Source organism: Limanda limanda, chromosome 20 (assembly GCF_963576545.1).
Source record: "Limanda limanda chromosome 20, fLimLim1.1, whole genome shotgun sequence".
Classification (NCBI taxonomy): Eukaryota; Metazoa; Chordata; class Actinopteri; order Pleuronectiformes; family Pleuronectidae; genus Limanda; species Limanda limanda.
This window is the reverse complement of record NC_083655.1, coordinates 8,663,102-8,669,907: the sequence shown is the minus strand read 5'-3', so window position 1 is coordinate 8,669,907 and position 6,806 is coordinate 8,663,102.

The following is a 6,806-nucleotide window of genomic DNA, read 5'->3' as shown; positions in this document are numbered from 1 at the left end:
TTTTTCATTGGAGCTTGGTGAAGGTTGATTATTTCATAGCAATTAGCAAAACAATACGTTGCTCACGTCCTCCAGATCTCAAATGAACACACACGTTTATTTAAATTAAACATAAATGCATCATATCTGCTGCTAGAAGCTCTTATAGTTTTTTGAAGAGTTGGCAGGATATGTGCATTTGCCCAAATGTCACGACTCTCTTCCCTCCTGCTCTGTCTCGTGGTTCATGCCAGCAGACAGTGAGTTCCACCCCAGATCTTCACAGTAACTACCAATCACAGAGCTCTTTTTCACCAAAATTGCCCGGCTCTTTTTGATTGTTACTTCTTTGCCCCTCCTTCCACATAATAATCAAGTTCCCAGAGTGACACTGAAAACACCCGACAGGACCTGGTAGGAAAAGAACCTGTGTGCAGAAAATTCCACTTTAGCAGCACAAGAAACCAGAACATCCTCCGAGCTGTGTCGTAAAAATAGAGCCCCGGGTTCCTCCAGAGATGTTCTGAAACATGCCCCCGGGATGAATAAAAGAGATGGTGAAGAACAGGAGAGAGAGAGAGAGAGAGGCTCCTTCCTCACACTCAACAATTCACAACTTAGAGCCTCATCTGATTATATGCCTGAGCTGCAGAACACAGTGTTATAGGGAAATAGTTCTGCCCCAGTAGAAATCCTCTCAGGGCGTTTTCACCTGAAAGTCTTGAATTGGACTGCAGGCACTCAAAGGTCAGAGCCAAGGTTCATGTAGTTGTTACACATTTGTATTTGTCTCGCATACATACGTCCTGTTTCCTTCACCTATACTTGACAGTGATAGGAGTGTCGGGGGATGGACCCGGATCAAGGGAGGTCCGTCAACGCACACGCTCGACCAATCACAAGCCAGACTCCGCTCCCAATCAAGACGTTTTTAAAACATCAAATACTTACTGGAAAAATTAGCAAACATCAGCGTGATACAAATACCTAAAATTACAGAAACCATACTTTAACGTGTATTTTGACTTTTTAGTTTGGTCCATGTCCCATATGATAACATGGAGGAGGGGTTTATGAGCTACCCTGCAGCCAGCCACTAGGGGGGGCTTTGGAGACCCTTTGGCTTTTAATCTTGGGGAGCTGTCATGTCGTCCATCTTGATATAAAGTCTCCAGTCCAGGACACACGACGAGGGAATGAAAACTCGAGAAACAACTTATTTATTGCTGAACTCTGTAAAAATGTGGAAATAACTTCACAATATTTGATATTGAACTCGGAGGTCACAGCACATTCACGACAGTACATTCTGTGTTTGAGCAAATGTGCAATTGTGGCACATGCATCACAAGTCAGAGACGGAGGAACAAAACCTCTTCCTCCTCCTCCTCCTCCTCCTCCTCCTCCTCCTCCTCCTCCTCCTCCTCCTCCTCCTCCTCCTCCTCCTCCTCCTCCTCCTCCTCCTCCTCCTCCTCCTCCTCCTCCTCCTCCTCCTCCACCTTCCAATCCAGCTGCTGCTCCGTCTCTCCACTGTTTCAATCCGGTGTAATCCTTTCCCCGGGTCACCCGCTGCAGGCCACTCAATCACTCCTTCACTCGTCGTGTTCTCCATGACAAATAGACGTGTTCCTGCCAAAGCTCTCCTTAAACAAATGAATGTGTTTTCTGTGGGAAACCTTAGCCGCCGCCGACCTGCCTTTCTGCTGAACCAGGAAAACAACCTTGCTGTTTGTCACTTCCCGAGGTCTATATCACGCTCCTCTGGCGATAGGTATTTCTCAGGAAGACGGATTGATACATTAGTTGCCTTTCTCTCTGCTCGCTGCACTACAAATAACCTGCTGGTATCTGTAGTATCACCGTGTGCACTTGTTTTCTGTTCCTCTTCACTTCTCTAAATGCATTGTCTTGTTTTATTTCCGTAATAATCCGCTGCACCTCACCTTTCTGGATGTCAATCTATTATTTACGACAGCAACGAGATTTGTATTTCTTACTTATCTCTTCACCTCATCATGAACACACGATCTTTCCCACAAGCGAAAAACTCCTTCACAACATTTTCTATTCCCCAAAATGACCCATATGAGCTTTTCTGCTGATCTGGCGCCCCCATTAACGGGACTAAAATACAAGAACAGTATTTTCTTACAGGTGCAGGTGACTAAAACTCCGTTAAAGTTGGGAATAGATCGTACTCATGGGAGACTAAAGTTAGAAGTTGATAAAGTAGCAGATGATCTACTGTTTTATCAAAAACACAGAGATTTTTCATTGTACAGGAAAAACTGTGCTTGGCTGTTAATATAAACATATCTTTTGGTGGTGACTTTTCATTCTATTAAACTACTTAATTTTTTAATTTGATTCTGAGATTGTTAGAAGACTTTAAGTTATTAAAGAATTATAGTTATTTAAAGGTTTTTCTGGGACGAGCATCTTTATCTCTTCATTCTGTTTCTCAAACACTATAAGAACCTATTTTCTTTTAAAGTCTGTAACTATATTAAAACAAATATACTGACAAGTTGTAAATGACTGATTATTGATTGTGGCTCATGGATCAGTTTGCATCAGGGAACCTTATCTCTACCATTATGAAACTCGCTGTCGGCTTTGTGTATGTTTCTCCATTCTGCACCTGGATTATCAAAGATTTGTCCCCAAAACCCCAGTGAGAAATGCCAACGTGGAACTTTTAAATTAGAATGCATCATTGCTCTTTCATGTATCAAATAGACCTTGAAATTGTATTTCCACTGGGTGATGTTACTGATAATATTAAACCTTTGATTGTGTTTAGGTGGGAGAGGAGACTGGTTTAATGTAGTAAAAAACAATCTCCATTACTGTGTCTTCTCAAGCTGTTCCTAAAAGGGCCATCTGTGTACCAGCTCTATAAAAGGTGTCTCCGGTTTATTCTCTCCGAGAGAAGCGCGCGGATATTTTTATCTGTGAAATTTGTAAAGATGTGCAGCTTTGCTCTGCTCAGATCCCCAGACACTTAACTACAGAAGAGTGTAAGGATTTCACACAAGATTGATGTTGTTCCCGAGTTGTGTTTAGGTTAAAAATAAAAACGAAGTGTGTGTCGATGAATGACGACTTCATGAAGAGGAAATTAACAATGAATCAGTGACATTGAAGTCTGTGGTTCCCATAACAACTTTAAATTCTACACCTCCAGCAGTAGGATGTGAATGAAACCGGCCAGGTCACCACTTTGACTTTACTTTCCTACAATAGACTTAAATCGATTTATTTTAATGAACTATTTAAAATTATAAACTTGGTCCTCAGGGGATGAACCCTGAATCTATTCTGTTGTGACATCGGGTTAAACTTTTTCATATTTCTATAATTGCAAAATTAATTTATTCCAGCGTAACCATCATAATCTGAGGATCTGAACAGGAAGGAGAAATTCATCCAGATACAGTGAATTCACAAATTCACCACAAACCCATCTTCGCAGTGTGAGGAGTCAAGGTCCAAAATGGAAGATGCTATCAGACTCATTTCAATTAACCTCCTCTGTGGGAGTAAAACTGTTTAACACAGCAGCAATCATTTGTAAAATAGAGTCAGTACAGATTCATATTTGAATAAATAGTGTGAAAATTGGTTTATTTGTTATCAAACTGAGTTTATTGCTATTTTTAACTGAAAGAAATTGAGATTGTCATTTTCATCAACCTGTTTTGAATCTATAAATAAAACACATACCCAGTGGCATCCTGATGAACGGAGGATGGGACTGTATGGATTCTACAGATTTTTCTAATAAGTTCAAACATAAAGAAACCTGCTTCATTTTTCTTTTTATATCTGGCAGTGAACACGGCATCTGCACAAAGCCGCCATCCTGCCCCCCCACAGCACAAAGACAAACAGAGACGGCATCAAAAGCTGTGCAGAAGCCCCGATGCTCCAGTGATTACACAGAGCGTCACAAGCAGTCGGTTGCATAATCATGTTCCGCTTTTGAAAAAAATTAATAACAGCCGGCAGTTACAGAACAAGCTGATTTTCCTATTTCTTATTACCTTTGTTTACCGGTAATCTCATCATGTCAACATACAAATCATCTAATAGTGATTTTAAGTATGAGGAAAATGAAATAGACCAAAGCACTAGAGACGGATATATTCCTACAAACAGACTTTGGTTTCATCTTGATAAATAATATCGTGGAACTAATCTTGATCTATTTGAAACACTCCACGTCCACTTCACTCGTCACTTCCTCAGCCTCAGCAGCAGCAGAGCAGCTGACGGATGGAGGTGTCAAAGTGCCCCAGTATTACCACAACTACCCGAGTGTTTTGTTGATGCCTGGCGGCTTCAAGAAAAATCGGCACCGTCTCATAAATGAAGTTCTCCTTTTCTCTTTTTTTCACCGGCAGTAATCTGTCTGGCTCTCGGCGTCTTCCTCCCGGTTCGATAATGAGACGCCTGCAACCATCGCCGAGGGCGTTTCTGGAGCTGCTCTGGCAAATTTGCACAGTTTTTTAAAGCTAAACTTTCCACGTTGAAACAAACCAGGGGAGCGACAACCGGTCACACAGCTTTATTGTGCAGCTGTTCTTGTGTAAACAAATACAAACAAACCAGAACCAGTTGATTGCTGACCACTAACAACCAAAATATACAATCTCATTCCCAACCTATCTGAGGTTCCCTGCAATTCTTTCACCCAAATTGATGGTAATTCATCAAACGACTCTGAAGATGAAGGAGGATGTACATGTAAGATTGATAAAAGTGGAGGAAACCAATTTGTTCTCATCAATTTCCTCGTTTGAATAGACAAAAACCTCACGTGGATAATTCACAGTTCTGCAGCCATTACTGTTGTAGTGGACATTTATTTTTCTATTTGCAAGAGGATGTTCTGTGTTCTGGACGTTTAAGTGCCACGTTGATTTTTGCACTTCCTTCAAGTTGCATAATTTAAATTCACTAGATCCAGAAATATCAGTCCACTCCCAACATGTGTTTTTCCATCAAGATCCACAAATTATTCTCTGAGAAATCAATGAAAATGTGGAAAATTGCCTTATCTCAAAATTGGAGCCAGGCTGAAATTGAATGGCCTCTTCCCTGAGCTGACATCCTTTCAGCAAGATGCATTAAAAATCCTGCAAACTAACAGACTGACAAACAAACGCAGATGAAAACATAACCTCCTCGGTGCAGGTAATTACAGGAAAAGCCTGAATAAATGAGCGGAGAATCGCAAATGCTTCCACAACAGGTGCACAACAGTGGAAGCAGATGACATCCAGACATTATACGGAAAAGGTAAGAGAAGGAGATGTGAGGGTTCATTGTTGGGGCACAGGTGGCAGCAGCTATTCAGTCACAGAGATGACTCAGAGTGTTTAAACAGCACCAGTCACTAAAGAGACATCTGCATTCACATCTATGGGAGAGACGTCGGTAAATAAGAAAATTGTGGTCGACACGTTTGACAAGTTGGTGCGTTACTGTGATGTGAGAGGAAAAAGAAAAAGAGAAGAGCAGTGACTCCTCCAGAGACGGAAGGTGAACGCAGGACGTGATCAGACTTTCAGCACAAAGGGATAAAGACAATATCCATAATTATCTCAACACTATTTTAATCAACAGCAATATAACAAAATTTCAGTTCTCTGGTCATGAAGAAGAATTTAAAACACACAACATTCACTCAGGAGTCTTTAAACTTAAATTAGTGTCGTATTCCTCCTGATAATTAACGATATCGACTGATTTGACCCTTTTTATATTGATAGATTATTTTGGCCTTGTCACCTTCACATCCTTAGGGCGACAATTACTCAGAGAGGGATGTGATAGTCTGATGGTTACAGTGCATGACGCCTTCATTTCAGAGCAATGACTCCACATGTGTTATGTCAGTGGTGCAGAGGTCACAGGTCTATGTGGAAAAGAGAAGGTTGATGAAACACCTCTGTCCTGAGTGTTCCCTCCTGCAGGACGACCATTAACCCATCGACTCAGCACCAGGGGTCAATAAGTGATCTCATGATTACTAACATGATGTGAAATGTGAAAAGTGTTTCTACCGCCAACATCAAGACACAAAATGAGGGGAATTATTTTGGGAGAACATCTCTTATAGATTTTTCTGGCCTGTCATGGTGACCCAACATGTTACCAAGACACTTTCTTATCAGCTCTATAAATTAAATTAGCCAAATTGTGCCGTGATTTATTTCCATATGAATGTTTCGGATTCCTCTGTAGGAACGGAGTCGTCTCTGCAGATCAAGCAATTTAAACTTTGTCTCTTTCCTTGAGATAAATTGCCTTTAAGCTTTTACTTGCTTCTCTGCTCTTAAATCATTTTCTTCTTTATAGCAGCACAGTGGGAAAACAGGCTTTCATAGTTTCCCTATAGTTTGACGGACCACTCTCATTTAATTGCAAAAGTTTACTTTTAGTCTTAAAATATAGATATTACACCACCGGGGATGTATGTATTAGAGGTGAGAGCCGACATATCCATAATTATACATCCATGTATTTATTGGTTGTGTCAATTAATTCTGTTCATTCTAACTTTAATTTAACTTCTAGTTTAATTGTCGTGCTTTTTCTTGTGCATTGACATTTTATTATATTTTATTTCATTCTATATAAATCCTGAACATACTGCTACGTGCTACCAGCCCTGTGTACATTAGATCCAATAAGAAATCTATTCAAGGTCAAGCTCTATGTGTATTATAAGAACTTTTTTAATCATAGGTGTGAATTAACCTTCTGTATTGTTACCACACCAACCTCCTCCAAGCATTTGCTGCAGGTCTCACTCGGTC